Here is a 20622-nt window from a genome sequence, read left to right on the forward strand (position 1 = left end):
GTAATAAGGTCATAATTATTCTAGACCACAATAAATGTTATATAGTATGTAGAGAGTAAACACCACTTCTGAAATATTCATCCTCTCAGGACGAACCCAGAATTGCTGTTGAAAGAAACTTATCATATTGTCATGATGCAAGAATCGTTCCAGGTCCTTTCAAACTCTAACAACAATGTTTCAACACCAGCAATTGAAATATGGGAAATGAATATAAAAAGAAACTCTCACATCACTACAACCATTTATTCACAACCTTATTTATAAAGAAAACGAAATGTTGTTTCTCCTTTGCTCTCACTCAACATAACGCTAAAGAAGATAAATCTAAGCAGTTATAGATAGGGGGAACAGGTTGCAAGGTAGAGCAATCTTAATACTTGAATGGTGGCATGATGACCTCGGGCTTAAAGACGTCACAGAAGGGCGGCTGGGAACTCAGCAGAGATGTTGCTGGTGCGATGACCTTGGGCTTGAAGACGTCATAGAAGGGTGGCTGGGAACTCAGCAGAGATGTTGCTGGTGCGATGACCTCAAGCTTGAAGACATCACAAAAAGGGATGTCTAAGATGGGGCAACAAATGCTGTTTCACCAAGAATCCGGAGATTGTGCAAATAGAGGGCAGGAAGGGCTGAAGACTTGTCGTCGCTACAGGCAGGAAGGGCTGACTACTTCACGTTGTCACAGGCAGGAAGGGCTTACTGCTTCATGCTGTCACAGGTAGGAAGGGCTTACTGCTTCACGTTGTCACAGGCAGGAAGGGCTTACTGCTTCACATTGTCACAGGCAGGAAGGCCTTACTGCTTCACGTTATCACAGGCAGGAAGGGCTTACTGCTTCACGTTGTCACAGGCGGGAAGGGCTTAGCAACTCCTCCTCTACACAAGCAGGAAGGGCTGACTACTTTGTCTTTGTCACTGGTATGTAGGCTCGCTGCTTCACCTCGTCTCGAACATGGAGGGCTAGGGACTTCTCATCACAAGCAGGAAGGGCTGGCTGCTTCTCGTTGTCTTGGGCAGGACAAGATTTTATGGAGAAGAGTAAGGGGCGTCTGAAGGGGATACTCCTGTCAGAACCTAGCTTTGTCCGACCTCTGAGTACCGTCTCTGTCTCTGTCTGTCTATATCTCTGTCTTGGGAAGTCTCTTCTGGAAGCTTATATATAGCTGTATAGGTGGAGCTAATGATGACAATCGTTATTCCCATATAAGGAGTTTTTTTATTTTCTACACAATGATTGGTTCCCAATAACTGCCCACTTCCTGTCATGCCATAGACGATTCTGATGCAGTGTGGACCAAATACTTGTCCACGGTGTGTTGACAACAGGAACTGACTGGTGAGCAGACAGAGGAAGCAGTCAAGTCTACGGAAAGAGACATTTCTTTTTCAATATATTTCATCATTATTGCATCTATTCATGACACATATATTAAAACCTGATATGGTGTTACAAAACATTAATATTCAAAACAGAAAAATGCACAGTGGAGAATAGAACAGGACAGTGCATGAGGGAGACACTGAGGATTTTCACTGCAGCACTACTAGGTCTTTCCACCAAATGCCTGGAAAAGATATAAGTGTTCATGAGTTATGGTACTCACTTTCTATGGCGACAAATAAAAGATTTTCCAGTGGCGATCTTCCAACACTTCACCACTAACCAAAACAGACCCAGTCTCAAAATGAAGACCCCTGCAAGAGTCTATCCCCCTGATAATATACCATTCGTGAGTGCAACACACACAGGGACTCACTTAATCCACTTCTTCCAGAAATGTGACAACACCGGTTCAATGTTCGATCATGCTGTCTCCATGGACTTGAATCATAATCAGATAGCTCTGTATCCAACCATGTAAACCTCCAACGTCGACACAAATGCACCTGCAGCGGAAGTATCGCTGACAGGCCAGCACATAGTTCGTCCAAAGTCTTCCAAGACATATATATATACATATATATATATATATATATATATATATATATATATATATATATATATATATATATATATATATATATATATATATATATATATTATATATATATATATATAATATATATTATATATATATATATATATATATATATATATATATATATATATATATATATATATATATATATATTCCCAAGGTATAATAAGTTGGATATTAAACGATATTTGTGGCTAAATATTTGTGAATATAAAAATTTCACAGGGTATGGAACAGAAATTCGTAGTTAGTCATGTTACAAACTTACAAATCAGCTACCACGGCGGTGGTGAGTTGATATCGATTTTAAATACAAAACTTCAATTTGTCAGGCATATGTATAGCAGAGTCAGCATCAGCTTATGCCCCTCTTGATGGCTCAGTGGTCAAAATTACTGTACATTGTGGTTTCTAAACCAGGCAGCAGTTCAGAATCTATCTGGTGACAAAGCACTTAAGAGTTATAATTCCCTTGTTTGTAAGTTATTCCCGAGGTAAAATGAACTGGAATTAGGCGATATTTGTGGCATAATATTATTTTGTGAACATAAAGAATGTTACAGTGTATGGGACAAAAATTATATATATATATATATATATATATATATATATATATATATATATATATATATATATATATATATATATATATATATGGTTATTATCACTTTTGTACGTGATTCATTTATCACACATGACCACAGGTGAATAATAAGAAACGGGGTGTAGGACCTACACCCCGTTTCTTATTTTTCACCTAATGATTATGTGTGATATATATATAATATATATATATAATGTGTGTATATTTATGTGATTATAATCACTTTTGTACGTGATTCATTTATCACACATTACCATAGGTGAAAAATAAAAGACAGGGGTAGGTCCTGACCGGTTTCGACTTTATTTCCAAGCCACTGACGAAGGGCTGATACAGAGTATAAGAGGTTACAAAAATATATACTGTACTGCAGAAACAGTACTGACGAACATACACAACCGTTTGAGACTACAGACCCACCCACAGGCCGGTGTCAGGGTAGGAGTGGCCTTCAAAACTCATTTGGCTACAAATCACAATATACTCTAAGGGGACAATACACCTGACAGGTGTCAGGGAGGCAGGGTTGGAAAACTCATTAACACTCCTGTCCCCCGTACTGTTTGCAAATATGATAATCTTATTTCCATACTTCTCTACTGCCTACCTTAAAATTTAAACAGTTTACACATTTCTTTTGATATTAAAGGATAGAGTTTATACATCCCTTGACTGATATTCATATTATGGTTGTAACTTTCTTTCATAAAGCTAGATTCAATGATGTTCCCTTCCAGTGCGTCATTTGAATACACAATCCTTTTTGCCCCTTCCCAGTTGATAGCATGATTGTTCTCACTAACATGTACAAAATTACCACTGTTCCCCTGTGCATATCTCATATTTTTTATGCTGTTCTATTCTCTTTTCCAGTGCTTTACCCGTTTGGCCAATATAAAAGTTGTCACAAAACTTACAGGGAATTTTATATACACACCCTTTAGTATTGTCGGAGAGTTTTTGGTAAGTACAGGTTTCATTGTTTTATTGTTCTTAAATGCAACATTAACACCAAAATTCTTTAGAAGATGGGGGATATCTTTCATATTGTTATTATAAGGCAGTACAAGCCAATTTTTTTGAGTTGTAAGGTTCTTTTTGGTTTTGATACAAAATCTTTTTTGCCGCTTCAAATGCATTCTTTAATACAGTCAGCATATTTCAATTTCTTGCGTGTATTCCTAATCTTATCTATTTCCTCATCAGCATATTCAGGGCTACATACACGTAATACTCTTATAAACATAGATGAAGACACTAATTTCTTAACCTTATTCCTTTGTCCGGAATAGAAATGCACACAGGAAGAAATATTAGGTTTTCTATACTCACTGTATTTAAACCCATTACTATTTCTTCGTATGAGGACATCCAAAAAGGGTAAGCACCCATCATTTCCATCATTTTCCATTTCTATAGTGAATTTAATTGATGGTACTATTGATTTAACTTGGCAAAATAGTTATTTACATCTTCGTTTCCTGGCCATACACACAAATTATGTCGTCAACATACATAAACCACGTTACATTGCGTGGAATTATGTTGTTTAATTTTTTTTTTTTTTTTTTTAAAAAAATTCCATATATAAGTTACTTAACCCTGCGGATAGAGGGTTTCCCATTGCCAGACCAAAATTTTGTGAGGAAATTTACATTCTTTCACACATAATTTAATCAGTTCAATTAAAGTGCTTTTAGAAAATGGGACATCCAGTTGTGTGTTCTCTAATAATTCCGATGAAAACTCCACCAGATCATCAATTGGCATCTTTGTGAATAGTGATACTACATCAAAACTCACAAGCCTGGATTCACTATTAATTTGTACACTATTTAGTTTATTTATCAGGTCCACATTATTCTTGATATTGGCATTTGAGATAGTACCTACCAGTGGGTACTTCGCTAGATTGTAAGATGCAGAACCAACTGAGCTGATAATTGGCCTGGCAGGAAAGTTTTTGTGGGTTTTTATTGTACTATACATATACGGTAGTGATGGAGAGGTCACACACAACTTCTTTATAAGGCTTTCGTTAGCTTTTAGCAAGATTTTCACTTTACTATTGAAACCACTGTTCACATTGTCTAACGGGTTCTTATTTAATTCTTTATATTGGCTATCATCACCCAAAAGACTATCCATTTTTTCTATATATTCACTTTTATTTAAAATTACAAGAACGCCTGATTTGTCTGCTTATGTCATGTGTACATTTTATCTCTTTTCATTGATAGCAACCATGAATCTTTTGGGAACGTTTATGGTGTCTGATTTTTTCATACTTCCATAAATCACTCTCTTAACTATGTTCACTTCTTCACTTGTTAAATCACAATATTTTTCCAAACTGCGCAGTCCTTTAGTAATTTCCACACTGTTCCTTCCGCCAGTTGATAAAGCAAAATTTAAACCGTAGCCTGAGGCACTAGTTACATTTATATCCAGATGTTTGATAAGTTGACACATTCATGATTGGGGTTGTTGGTCCAAGGGCTTCTTTCAATCAGCAGTTTCATTTTATTGTCGTGTTTACGTTTAAGTTTCCGATACGGACACTTGACTCCTCATCTTCACATAACAATATTCACGTAGGGAATCTCTCCAATCTGGTGATATTCAGTCTTGAAAAAGTCTTCTTTTTCTCGTGAGATCTTCAAAATTATTTTTGGTTTTCAATATATTGATGATATGTATTTCACCGAACAGTTGTCTTCTAATTATATATATATATATATATATATATATATATATTTATATATATATATATATATATATATATATATATATGTATGTGTATATATATATATATATATATATATATATATATATATATATCTATATATATATATATATATATATCATGAAAAGTTATAGACTCTAAATGAATGATTTCATTACTTACCTCTTTTTTGTATAAAATCTGACTGCTGTTGAATCAGGAAATCCTAAAAACAGGGAAAAAAGGGTGAATTTATCTGAGCTAAGGGCTCTACTCACAAGGTATTTGTAAGTAAATACGTTAGGGTAAGTTTAAAATTACGTGTATTTACATGAACTATCAGAAGATGAAAGGGACTAATCAGGCAGACAAGGCCTGAGAGGTTAATTATAACGGAAAACTTGAAGGTATATCCGTCGGTGTGACGATGCTTATACAGGGCACAGTCAAGAGAGATTTCCGCGGCTAATAACCCTTCTGTAAACGGAGAGACCGAATTAAAAGCCAGTAAGGACGCAGTAAAATATGCATAGGACAAGGTGAGCACAGAGGGTGCCAAAGAGGCCTTGAACACACGATTTTATGCAATAATTTAAACAAATCCGTATACGTAACACTGCCCTAACAAGGCGAGGTTGATATGGGAATACTAGCACTTAGAAATGGAAATCGGAAGTTTAGTACTAGAATTAAAACAGTTTGACTGACTGGAAGAACCTTTGCAACAGTTCACTTTACCTTGTAGAAGAGGTGGTTTCAACGAGGGTAGTGGTGGTGGAGGAAGGGCTAAGGGCTTCACTGGTAAGAATACTAAGGGTCCCTACGAGACAGGACCACGTGGTAGGACATGGCTCTCTGAATGAGGTGGGAATGGAAGGGGGAGATGTGTCTTGCTCTCATCCAGCAATGTCTCTCTCGTTTGTTCCTTCTGTGAGGCCCTTATATGACTATGGCCAGGGATTAGGACGTCACCCACAGGCAGTTGGGGCTGGTGTTGTTTCCCTATGTGCGGGCATCATTTATGACTCAAGGTGCAGGTGTATTTTCTCTTAACCTGCGTCGCCGGCTCTATTCTGCCTCCGGCCAGACTTAGTCTCTTCACAACCTCGTGTCTGTGTAAATAAAAGTTTCCTGCAGCGTCACATGTTCGAGAAGAGAAAGTTGAAAGGGATATACAGAGTGCGATTGACAGATTAAGGGTGGGCCAATATTCCTTTTGCCCTTCTTTGTCAGGCAGTGCCAAAATGCACTGTTGCATTTTCCAGCTGTAAATTAAGCATGTGGTGGCTGGGATGCTTGGGAAGATATAACAGCTCCCCGCCCAAGTTGACATCTCGCACCTTCAGTCGGGTGCGAATGTCTACCAAACCAAGGGTTCAGCAGACAAATGCTTTATATTACTCTAATTTTCTCGTTAACGGCACTCATGTATATTTAATAACCTAAATCTCTCTACATCATATGAGATAACTGAAAATTTACTTGATAAAGAATTCAGATATTTTATGTTAATCGCAGAGTAAGGGCAAATGAACGTTTTAACCTTAGATTACTGTTACTTTAAAGCAGGAACATTTACAGCTATAAGAAAGTTATTGTAAAAATTAAACTACACTAACCTTAATTGACCTCCTTAAGGTAAATCTCAAAAGAAATATGAGTAAATTATCATAGGTATTAAAATGTGATAAATCATAAGTTACTGTTATTTTGAAACAGGAACAGTTATGAATATAAGAAAGTTACTGTAAATATTAAACACAATAACTGTAAGTGATTTTCTCAATGTAAGTCTTAAAATAATCATGCACTTAACTTTTAATAGTTGTTATAGTTAAAGACATGCAGTTAGTTTGTCTTGATGAGGCATTACAATGAGGTATACATGGTCTTTGTTAGATGTATCCATGTTACTTAAGTTGACGGCACAGTGCCAGACGTGGCACTGAGGTCAATGGTGCTTACGATCACAAAGCTAAGTTCAGTGAAGGACAGACAAATATGTAGAGTACACGGTCTTTCAATTCACGGACTCGGGTCTTAAATTACAAGGGAATAACAAAAAGGCAAATTATATTGTTAAAGGTAAATGATGATTAATATGCCGAAATTATACTATTTAGCCTATGAAAATGGCTTAGGTTTGTTCTTTTGCCCAAGGGGCTTCAAAAGGAAGTCATAGGCCTTACAAAATTGTGATGTCTGTCACTTGCACTCTGCATTGGCAGTGTGGGAACAAGATAAACTATAAGCCTTTGTGAGGTGTAAAATAATATGACTAAATGAACAAAATAATGAAAGGAAAAATGTTAAAGGAAGAGAATAAATTACAGAGTTATAAGAAAAATAAATCGGTGAGTAAATCTGACACCCTCTTCTGGATAGAGGTACCAAGGTCCCCGTAGGATAAAAGGGTGGCACTGTGCCAAATTTGCACTGGTGCCAGGAGAGCTTAGCAGCTTTCTTTAAGCTACCTGACGTTACCTACACCCGGGATTTCTGCTGCAGATCTCTTTAGGTTGATGGTTCCCCTTGGTAGGTGAATTGGTCAAACCAAGTTTGAGGAGGACATTGGAGTGCCTCCTGTGTCGGCTTCTTTGGCGGCCAAAGCAGGGGCATTCATTTCAGGCTCTACCCCAAGTCACCACAGTTCCGTGAGTTCATCAGCCATTTGAGACACAGCAGAATCCTTACCCATGGTCATGTCTGCGGGGAACCGGGAAAGAGAGGAAGATGTGGTGGTGGGCATGATGGGCTCCCAGGTTACCATGACCTGCTCAGGCACGGGTTGCAAGGCCGCACCTACGGTTGAGCTTCCGCTGTGGTCGGAAGAATCCATCTCTTACCGGCAATGGTAGAAGAGCCAAGCCAGGAGAAGAGAGGGGATCCTGATTGGGATCTCTTGAATGGAGATCGGGACCGTGCTCTGGCGCTGGCACTAAGGCAGGGTCAGGTACTATTATTTGATTTGGAATTTGCGCGTCGTTCAGGACAGACGGAGCTTGGCACTGCTCACTGCACGCAAGTGGCATTGGCAGAGATTGTGAATTGAGTTTGGGATCTCCTGGAGGGAGACCTATTTGGGGCCCTGGCACTGGCACTGGCGCAGGGCTGGGCACCTGAATGGGATCTGGAATCGATCTTGATGGAGGGGCCACAGCACATCGTACTTAGGTGGCACTGGCAGGGGAATGAATGCAGGCATTTGAGGCTTACTTGTGCCTAATGAATGGTTTGGGGATTTGGACCCCTGGATTGCTGTAACTTTCGTGGGAACTGGAAGTCCTGTCCCAGGAGGATGTCATAACCTCCAGGAATATAGCTTGCTACTGCAAGGTTGCAGATTTTAGATCTATGAGGTTTTGTGACTCTCAAGTGAACAGTGGGGAGTATCATTTTAAATTGATTGGTATCCTCAATTGTGATGAGTTTACGTCGGTTAATGGTAGCTCCATAGTGAACTTTGTCTTTCCTTGTGAGGGAAATTTGAGCAACAAAGTCATCAAATGCCTTGACCTGGCATGTGGGGTAGCTACCTCAAGGAGGTAAGTAAAAGTAAGTATACCTTAGTTTTACCAGACCACTGAGCTGATTAACAGCTCTCCTAGGGCTGGCCCGAAGGATTAGACTTAGGAGGTGCCACATATATGGGACCTCAGGTGGAGGGCCAAAGGACTTTGGATTTGTAACTGCCAAGGCGATGTTAGGAGTACATGATTTATTATTAGGGCATTTTGCCCATGTGGGAGAGTGGCCATAAACTTTGCAAGCCGTGCAATAGCTCTGGATGTAATCTCTTCGTGGCACTGCCCCTGAGGAGGGTGCAGGCTTGGCTTGTTAGTTGGTAGATTCCCGGGAGAGGGTTTGAAAGGCGCTGTGGGTGGCACCTGTGGCTTGTTTTGGCACTGCTCGGTGGAATGCCCGGCTTTCTTGCAGAACCCACACACAAAGGGCTTCTGTGAGTGCCCATTCTTGGGTGGAGGGGTGCCGGAGGTGAAAGAAAGGGGGCATATTTTACGTCCCAATGAGCTTGCATGGGCATGATGGGTGTCCCATGTCTCGGCGAGGCGACAGCACTTCGCTAGAGTTGTGGGCGCTTTTTCGCATACATGGGTTGCTAGGACAGAGGGGGTGTAATATAAAAAGTTTTCAATCTTGAACCACTCAAAGATGTCCTCGGTGGTGGAGACTCCCAGGGATTCTAGTCATTTAGAGAGGGTCCTATCTGATTGATACACCCAGTCAGACCAGGTCTGTCCTGCTTATTTTATCTGGCCTCTCCAGCACCATCTCCAGCGTTCGGGGGTGATCTCATATGCCTTTGTGATCACCTGGCGCACTTCCACCCATTTTCCTTGATCCGCCTCAGGGAAGGCATTGAAAGCAATTAGACCCTTTCCTCCGAGGAATTTTCCCAAGAGTAGGGAGACTGTGGCGGGAGTGAGTGGGTAGGCGCTAGTGACCCTTTCTGCCCTATCAAGCCACACCTTGGGCTCAGCCTCAGTCCACTTGGCCATAAAGTGAGGGTGGATGCGCCAGGGGCTGGAGAGGAGCTGGCAGTGCCAATTTGGGCCATCTGTAGCTCATGGGACCGCTGCTTTTCCTCCCTTTCGAGCCTATCCTTTCTTTCTTGTTTTCCCTTGCAAATCTATCCAGCCTATGTTGCTCTTCCTTCTCCTTTTTTTCTTGTTCTTCCTTCTTCTCCTTTCTTTCTTGTTCTTCTCTTGCAAGTCTATCCAGCCTGTCTTGCTCTTCCTTCTTCTCCTTTCTTTCTTGCTCTTCCTTTTTCTCTTTCTTTCTTGTTCTTCCTTCTTCGCCTTTCTTTCGGCCTCTCTCTCTCCACCTTAGCATCATCTATTCTCTCTTGGACCCACTCCCTTAGGGCTAGTATTGACAGTCCCATGTCCTTTCCAGGGGACATATAGAACTTGAAGTCCTCATTTTGCTGGATTTGGGATGTCATTGACATCTTGAGATAACACTTACATGGGTGTGTGACTCCTTTAGAAAATCAATATGTCTGAAAAGACTCAAATTTCAGGGTGTCTGAAAAGACCCAAGTTTGTTCGTGATGAACTGGTTTCAATATGTCTGAATAAGACTTAGTTTGTTCTTGATGAACGAATTTTAATATGTATCAAAAACGTAAATTGTATTCTATTTCACACACGGACTCGGCCATCTATTGCTTGAACGTTGGGGTTTTTTGGTTCGCCTCGTAGGACGCGATTTGTTCGCAGGGAACTGATTTTTTATTTTTGTCTCATAGGATGTGGTTTCGGATTCACGCATGGACTTGGCCAGCTATCGCATGAATCTTAAGGCTTGGTTCGGGGAGCGTTTGCCCGTTCCTGAGAATTTTCTTGTGATAAAAGAATTTTCCTTTTAGGGGAGTCCTGATACGGGTTAGGTTTGGGAACTCAGTGAGCGTCATGACAGTCTTAGAATAAAACCCCAACAAAATGAAATAAATAAAAAAATAAGAAAAAGAAAGGACATAGAGTAAACCTTAAAAAAAAAATAATGCTTGGAGAGACACTGGGATACTGGCTCAGAGCGGGGGGTAAGGTTTACGTACTGATGCAAATTGGTGGTTTAGAAACTAGCCATTTTTAGAAGGACACTTCTATTTATTTTTATAGAAGTGGTAACCACTTGGGTTTGCGCAGTAACTGACAGCTCAAGGTTGTCTGGTACGCACCTGGGCAACGAAGTACAATGTCACAATAACCAGCATGGGGATTTTTCCGAGACTAACCCCGCTTATACAAACATATTATCATGCTTATGGTTTATTTAGAGGAACCCAAAGATAACGTTTCTCTTAGGCTTACCCAAAATTACCCTGGGAACAACGTGAAGGACACATGGTCACAGCGAACTTTAAACAAGACGAAAGATAACCACAAATATATATATAAAAAAAGGTTCCTTATGCTTATGAATGAAATGGCGGGTGGCTATTGAATGGAAACACTGAAATTAAACAGAATTTATCATGTATGGTGTTGTATGGAGGAATGTGTACAAATGAAAATATGAAGAGCGTTTATTTTCTCACATGGCCAGAACAAATTTTATGCTTTCTGAGATTTTACTCTGCAATGAGGAATGATGCGTTTGCCTAACGGATTCCTAATCTCTACAAGAGAGAGAGAGAGAGAGAGAGAGAGAGAGAGAGAGAGAGAGAGAGAGAGAGAGAGAGAGAGAGAGAGAGAGAATTCCAGCAATATGGAAATTTGCTGATTGACCCATGTGGGATCTAAAATGTGTCTAGCTATTCCAAGAAGACAAATTGTCTGGATAACACAAGGATGACAGACACGCACTATATCCTTTTTTTTAATGCTTTGTAATTTCCTAGCTTGCATATGTGAAAAAACATGCAAGCCCTCATGCAGGGGCTATCAAAGCTTATGGAACGGTTACTAACTCTCTCTTCTCGATGACTGGATTGTATGCATGTGCCTAACGTTTCACTATTTCTATTTTCAGTCACAATTTCACTTCCTATCCTAACATAAAATAAAAATACTCACTGTTTGGAACTCCTTGACTGTGCACATGTGGAATTTACACAAAAGGTTCGTTTCTTTGTCTTGCACCCAGCCTAGCTTTGCTACTCATTGATAACTGCATGTTGCGAGGGGACAAGGATTCAATTTGCAACGTGCAGATTGTGAGATCTAAAGCAAAAAGGTTGCCATTTTTATGATTTAACATGGGAAATGCTTATCATGAGCCAGATATAGACTAAATGAATGATTTCGTTACTTACCTCTTTTTTTGTATAAAATCTGACTGCTGTTGATTCAGGAAATTGTAAAAAACAAGGAAAAAGGGGGAATTTATAAGAGCTGAGGGCTCTACTCACAAGGTATTTTTAAGTAAACACGTTAGGGTAAGTTTAAAATTACGTGTATTTTCATGAAGTGAACTATCAGAAGATGAAACCCTCTGTAAACGGAGAGATTCACGAATTAAAAGCCAGTAAGGACGCAGTAAAATATGCATAGGAAAAGGCGAGCACAGAGGGTGCCAAAGAGGCCTTGAACACACGACTTTATGTAATTATTTAAACACAGCCACTTACGTAACACTGCCCTAACAAGGAAAGTTGATATGGAGATACTGGCACTTAGAAATGGAAATAGGAAGTTTAGTATGAGAATTAAAACAGTGTGACGAACTGGAAGAACCTTTGCAACAGATCACTTTACCTTGTAGAAGAGGTGGCTTCAGCGAGGGTAATGGCGGCAGAGGAAGGGGTAAGGGTTCACTGGTAAGAATACTAAAGGTCCCTACAAGATAGGACCACATGGTAGGACATGGCTGTCTGAAGGAGGTGGGAATGGAAGGGGGAGATGTGACTCACTCTTGTCCAGCAGTGTCTCTCTCGCTTGTTCCTTCAGTGAGGCCTTTATATGACTTTGGTCAGGGATTAGGAGGTCACCCACAGGTATATGGGGCAGGTGTTGTTTCCCTATGCGCAGGCATCATGTATGACTCAAGGTGCAGGTGTACTTTCTCTTTATCCGTGTTGCTGGCTCTATACTGCCTCCGGTCAGACTTAAGTCTTCACAACTTCGTGTCTGTGTAAACAAAAGTTTCCTGCAGTGTCACATGTTCGGGAAGAGAAAGTTGGAAGGGACGTAATGAGTGTGATTAACAGATTAAGGGTGTGGGCCCATATTCCTTTCGCCCTTCCTTGTCAGGCAGTGCCAAAATGCACTGTTGTATTTTCCAGCTTTAAATTAAGCATATGGTGGCTGGGATGCCTGGGAAGATTTAACAATATATATATATATATATATATATATATATATATATATATATATATAGATAGATAGATAGATAGATAGATAGATAGATAGATAGATAGATAGATAGATAGATAGATTGTGGCAAGTTTGTTTTTAAACTATTTTCATTTATAAAATATCTCACATGATGTTTTGCATTATGTCATACTGGTTTGGCCTTATGAAATTGAATTTAACTTTTGACAGGTTTTATTGCTTATTTTTATTGAATGAAGTTGTATGTTGGCAAACGAAAGTTTATGTATACCCAACATTAATTTTTGTTACACAGAAATTCTAGAATATCTTCAGTCTTTATCTTCTCATCAGCATAAATTGCTCTTCTACCACGAGTAGTGATGCTTGCTAGAGTATAGTAGTATAGTAGTAGTATCATCCTCAGCATTGTATAAATAATGACGTCTGTGATGATAGTTTCAAAATATGCATATATTTTTTCTATAGTAACCTTGATGATGTATATACTGTTTAATCTAAACTATTGTAGGCTATATGAAACTACTTAATTTTAAGATGAGTCTCTCGAGGGCTTTATCAGTAACGACTGTGATTTGCATAATATAGTGTATATGAATATTTGATTTTTATAAACTGAACACCCATTGTATGAAATAGAGTTAAGAAGCTTATTTATCCGCTTATTGAACAATTTAAAGTCTATCTCTCTCTCTCTCTCTCTCTCTCTCTCTCTCTCTCTCTCTCTCTCTCTCTCTCTCTCTCTCTCTCTCTCTCTAAGTGGTCCATATACAATCTTTATATACATGATAAGCCGTACGATGTGTTTTCACGTCATCAGCATTGATCGCTCTACCCTCTGCCGCGCCTCGGCCCAAGGTCGTTCTCAAACAAATGATCAGGAAAGTGACATTGCCTGATAATTATGTTATTGACGCCCTTCACCATTCACTGAGGACCGCCCGTTCCTTTTGCTTGATTGCCTGTTTGGTGGGGGTAATCGCCCTAACAAAGTGCATGATTAGTGTGCTTAAATTATGGTTACTGCTTTATTGTTTTGTTGTTGTTATGAGTGAGGCTTTTCGTGTCTGGAAAGACTGGATGTTCAGGCCAATTTATGTCACTGTGTGTATATATATATATATATATATATATATATATATATATATATATATATATATATATATATATATATATGTGTGTGTGTGTGTGTGTGTGTGTGTGTGTGTGTGTACGTTCCAGCATAATTCTGAAACGTGTTGACCAATTTCAACCAAACTCGGTATACATATGACTTACTATCTAGAAAAGAATACTGTGGGGGTAAGACATCTATGGCACGAAACGGGTGGGGGGTTGTGTGTGAAGGGGGTGACATGTAAAAATAACCAAAAACGGCAGATATTACTATCTAATCCATAGTTTTCAAGGTTGCCAAGATGAATAGTGACAGTCCTGATGCCCTTAAGTCCAAGTTCAGCCCCAATAGGAAAAAGAGGGAGTGAGAAAGGGTGAAAAATAAAATGTCAAAAATAACAAATACTAGTGTCTAATCCATAGATTTTGAGGTTGCTGAGATGAATAATGACACTCCCAGTGCTCTTTAATTCCAAGTTCAGCCCCAATAGGAAGGAGGGGGGTCAGGGTGATGAGAAGGGTTGAAAAATAAAATGTCAAAAACAACAGATATTAGTGCCTAATCCATAATTTTTGAGGTTGCTAAGATGAATAGTGGCATATCCGATGCCCTTAAGTCCAAGTTCAGCCCCGATAGGACGGGGTAGGGGATGAGAAGGGGTGAAAAATCAAATGTCAAAAATGACAGATATTGGTATCTAATCCATAGTTTTCGAGGTCACTGAGATGATTAGTGACACTCCCAATGTCCTTTAGGTCCAAGTTGAGCCCCAATAGGAGGGCGAGGGGTGTGAGAGAAAAGGCTAAAAATAAAATGCCAAAAATGACATAGTGTCTAATCCATAGGTTTTGAGGTCGCTAAGATGAATAGTGACAGTCCCGATGCCCTTTAAGTCCAAGTTCAGCTCCGATCTTCCACAAATACCCAGTCCCATTTCGCAAAGTTCTCATTTAAATAGGTCAAGTTTTTCCCACTCTACTGACGTCCGGATGATCTGAGGTGACACTGTCATGCAAAGTTCTTCCTATTTTCCCAGGGGTGGTGCAAAGGACTTGTACAAGACACCTCAATCTCCCCTTCATAATTTTTTAATTTACAAATGGGACTTCCGCTATTCCCCTATGGTATCATTTCTATCTCTGTCTTGCCATCTGATTCCTACTGTTTTCCTTAAAGCTCTCTTTTCTGATCAGCAAAATCTTCCAGATATAGTCAAATCAGCATATCAATGATTCCTGTTTGTATGGGAAGACAGATCATAATAATGTATAATCTTAATTTTGTATGTATATCAGTCTGTTTCAGTCTGATTCAGCTTGCTCCTTGTTTAATTCCCCTTTTCTTTTTTAGTATATTCCTACTCAAAAGAACCTGTGTTTGATATCAGTTTTTATATATTTGAAAGACTCATTCTCATTAATCCTTTCTCTATCTATTATTATTTCATCCCTTGATGCATAGGCTACTCTGTCCTCATTATTTCAGTGTTTCCTTATATAAATCTCAAGTCCCATCTCTCTGGTATATGATGCATTCTATTAAACAAAATTTGTAAGTCTTGGAGCGTTTTTCATATTAAAACAGCACCATCTGCATATTTTAACTCTTTCAAATTTCTGTTGTTAATGTAAACCTATCTCCAACAGTTTTTTTTATGTAAAATCCGTGAGAAAGACAGAGAAGATGACAAAACCTTCTCGCGCAGTATTCCAGTTTTACTGCAAATTCACTCTACAAAACACCATCAACCTTAACTTTGCATATGCTTCGTTCATGAATAATTTCAGTTAGGTTTACATAATTAGCGGGAATATCGCAGCGACTTAAGACCGTCCATAATGTTAGACCGTGGACCTGTCAAATGCCTTCTCTTGATCAACAAAAAGCATCCGAAGGGGATTTTTAAATTCCATACACTGCTGCGCAATGTGTCTTAACACAAATATTTGATCTGCGCAACTCCTGACACTTCTAAAACCAGTTTGTTCATCTCTAGGAATTTCGTCAGTTTCTTTCTCCAGCCCATCGAATATTTCCATCATGACCCATATAATCCAGTGCGCACGTTTCTCCGGTACCTTTGCGGTGACTGCCAGCCTCTGTCGCCAGGCTCCGTGTCCTCTTACCATATTCTGCTTAACATTGTAGCTGGTATAAAAGGTGTCATTTAAGTTTCAGGTAAACTCATCTCTGCAGTTGCCGTATCATAGTCTGGTGCTTTCCATCTCATAAGTTTTTTAGTTTTCTTTAAAAGAAAACTATTGAGATGGCTATTTGTCTGCCCGTCCGCATTTTTACTGTCCACCCTCAGATCTTAAAAACTACTGAGACCAGAGGGCTGCAAATTGGTACGTTGATCATCCATCCTCCAATCACCAAACGTACCAAATTGCAGCCCTGTAGCCTCAGTAGTTTTTATTTTATTTAAGGTTAAAGTTAGCCGTGATCGTACTTCTGGCACCGCTATAGGCACCAACAACACATGCCACCACCTGGCCGTGGCTGAAAATTTCATGGGCCGCGGCTGAGAGTTTCATACAGCATTATACAATATACAAAAAACTTGACTGTTGCTCGAAGAAGCTTGGAGCGTTTTTTTATTTTTACTGAGTCTACTTCAAAAACCGTGAATTCTTTCATGAGCACATTCAGTCTTCATCAGATTCTGGTTTATGAATAAAAGTATCCCTCTTTTATCTCTTATTGATGACTTCGCTAAAATGTTTCCCGCAGCGTTGTCTTTCTTTTACCGTGTTATGAGTGATTCATCCCTCCTCCTGACAGGTTTTTCGTATTTTTCATTTCTCCCATGAATATTTCATTAATAATTCTTTTGGCTCTTCATTCACTAATGTCACTCTCCGAATACATGGCTTTTCAATATCACAGAAACTCCGTCATCTTTTTTGAAGGTTGCTCTGAGATTTAGCTTCAGTATGGCCGGGAAAGGCTGTAATTACTGCTGACATGGTTTCATTTCTTAGCTCCTAATATCAACGTGTTCTTCTTCTTTCTCGATTAATGGCCGTGTGATGTACTCGACTTCTTTGACTATCAGCTTACGATGTCCAGGTTTGTGTATGGGGTTCTTGCGTTGGGTAAGAATACATTCAATTTCGGGGCTATTTACAGCACAGGGTCTATCAACATTTGCACTCTTTGTTACCGGCAACAATTTGCATATCTCATTTTGGTATTTCATCCGTAACATTCTGCATTTATATATATATATATATATATATATATATATATATACATACAGTATATATATATATATATATATATATATATATATATATATATATATATATATATATATATATATATATATACATATATATATATATATATATATATAACCACTTCGAGAAAAAATGAAATAAGGTGAAAAAAATGAAATAAACCGATCAGGATTAAAACCCTTTTCATATATATATATATATATATATATATATATATATATATATACATATATATATATATATATATATATATATATATATATATATATATATATATATATATATATATATATATATATATATATATATATATATATAATATTACTAGTATTCAAAAGCAGAAGGTAAAATAACATGGGAAGATAATTTTACTTTCTTTTTTATTTTTCTGTTTTTGTACCTGTGCAAACAATATGGCAACGCTTTGTAATCTCCGTCAGCTGTACCTTTCTTTTGTTGCCCTGTAATGCTTCCTGCTGTGTATTCCGTGATGATATCATACTGTTGAATGTTAACCTTAAGTTCATAGAAATGACTTCACGAGCTTTCAGACTGTAAGACGATTACACATTTTCTTCGTTGTACACGTGGCAGACACGATCATCCGTCTTCCATCCATCTTGCTGTCCAACCCCTCCAACTCCCCCTTTTGACTGTCCGATGCTTGGCTTTACAGCCGAATGTTAATAAGTCACCATCACGAAGATCAGTCTGGATGGCAGTCCATCACACCATGTACTTGTAAAAGACAACGGTCTTTTCTTATTTCTGTGCTCCCTAATCCTTTAACCTGACGGTTTCTGAGAGGCGGGATTTCCATTATTATAAAACTGTAGTCTATGAAATTATTTTTGTTGGTGTTGCCTTCAGACTCGAGCGTTACTCGGGAAAATATTTGTCTCGGCCTCTCTTTTAAAAGCAAAATCCCTATAAGTGTAGGAGCCTTATTATCTTATACTCTGCTTTTTTCGGACATTTTGACCATTGTCAGTGCTGCAGCTGCTAAGCTTTGTTGCAAGATTCTCAAAGAAAAATTACAAGGCAGGGCTGTAACCTCACCATCAACCCTCCTCTGAGTGCTAAAGGTCGGTATGAAAATACAAACTCTCATTTGCGGAGCTGCATTCTTACTGTGGAGTCAGAGATCGCAAATGATGAGGTCTAGTAATGTTTAGTGATATCCGACACTTTTTGCTTTTGAGGCATTGAGCTAATTTTTATTGCTGCTGGGACTCATTGGCGATACAGGGATGGATTAGAAATTAACTGAATGAGAGAAGAATTACTTTTGTTGCAGGAGATACTCTTAGGAGTTAACTAAAAGCCTTGTTGTAGAAAAATGAAGAGATATAGATTGAAAATTATTGGCGTTGCAAAATTGGTATGAGAAATAAACAGATGGCTATATATCTATTTATCTGTACACACACATAATACACACACACACACATATATATATATATATATATATATATATATATATATATATATATAAAACACACTTTACAGCAGGGAGGATGAAGCCCTGGGTTTAAATCCTGACTGGTTTTGGCTAGATATCCAAAGCCATTTTCAGACCAGTATTTCATTGTCCTGTGGTCAAATAAGACATATGAATCACGTGTCAGTGTGATTATAATCACATATATACATACATGTATATATTTACATATATATATTTATAATGTATGTATATATATGCATTTTATATATATATATATATATATATATATATATATATATATATATATAATATATATATATATATATATATATATATATATATATATATATATATTTATATATATATATATATATATATATATATATATTTATATAGATAGATACTTTGTTGCTAGATATAGAATAAAGATTAACTGAACAGAGATAGATAAACAGACGTTTACTTCGAGAGACACAGAACGGGTATCGATCATGACCTCCATGTTCCCACTAGCGCGAAAAGAAAGGCTATAAAAAGTGATGTCTGCACCAAGGTCAGTGTCAGAAGGAGAGAGTCTTCGGAGGTGAGAAGGCATGACCAGGTGAGCTCAAGCACCGGGAATATCTCGTAGTACTATACTTTTGGTGCTGCCGAGTTCCGTACACACGCATATCTATATCTGTATATCTATTTATTTGTATATATGTATATTATGTATATATATATGTATATATATATATATATATATATATATATATATATATATATATATATATATATATATATATATATATATAATATAGATGCTGACGTTCGACGTTCGTGGGCTTTCGGCAAACCGAAAATTTTAACTGACCTTTGTACCGGCGCCTCTGAAATCGGTCACTCACCGTCTTCTTTTTGAGAAATTTTATGGAGGGTACCAATGCATTTACTCTAATTACAAATCTGTTTATATTATTCTCTAAAGGCCATGCAACGGAAAATCTCATCTACATTACGTACCCAAACTTCACCTATGGTAATATGTCAGCCGCAAACATACACATATGCATACACATATATACATAAATATATAAATATATACATATATATACAGTATATATATGTATATATTTATATATATGTGTGTGTATGCATATGTGTATGTTTATGGCTGACATATTACCATAGGTGAAATATAAGTACGTAATGTAGATGAGATTTTCCGTTGCACGCCCTTTAGAGAATAATATAAACAGCTTTGTGATTGGAGTAAATGCATTGGTACCCTCCATGAAATTTCCTCCAAAAAAAAGAAAACGGTGAATGACCGATTTTAGAGGCACCGGTACAAAGGCCAGTTCAAATTTTTGGTTTGCCGGAAGCACACGAACGTCAGCTCCACTTTTATTCCTGTTGAACTAAGATGGCTGTTTCAGTTCAGCGTTTCTAGGCTTGTTAGCCATTCTCAGAATCATCAAACTAGTTGTATGTATATTCTGTTAAAATGTAATTATGGTTACGTGTGTCCCATAGGGGGACAGTGTCATCACCGTAGGCATTACTTAAAGTTCTTAGCAACGTCCCTTCGGCCTATAGCGGCGATCCCTTTCATTCCTTTTACTGTACCTTCATTCATATTATCTTTATGCCACCTAACAATTGTCTCATAGTGCAACTGCGAGGTCTTCCTGTTACAACTTTAAAACATTCTTTATTCTCAATTT

At 38.1% G+C, this 20622-nt stretch overlaps 1 protein-coding gene across 4 annotated transcripts in view; it reads left to right on the plus strand.

The window, feature by feature from the left end:
• LOC136831296 (uncharacterized) overlaps nucleotides 1-20622 on the plus strand; it is a 103165-nt gene that overhangs the window by 57205 nt on the left and 25338 nt on the right. For 2 of the 4 annotated variants that reach the window (XM_067091422.1, XM_067091421.1), the window contains one exon: nucleotides 3460-3549. The exons of the other annotated variants lie outside the window; for them this stretch is intronic. The gene's annotated coding sequence lies outside the window, so the exon portion shown is untranslated. The remainder of the gene's footprint in view (nucleotides 1-3459; nucleotides 3550-20622) is intronic. 4 annotated transcript variants of the gene reach the window in all.

Source organism: Macrobrachium rosenbergii, chromosome 48 (assembly GCF_040412425.1).
Source record: "Macrobrachium rosenbergii isolate ZJJX-2024 chromosome 48, ASM4041242v1, whole genome shotgun sequence".
Classification (NCBI taxonomy): domain Eukaryota; kingdom Metazoa; phylum Arthropoda; class Malacostraca; order Decapoda; family Palaemonidae; genus Macrobrachium; species Macrobrachium rosenbergii.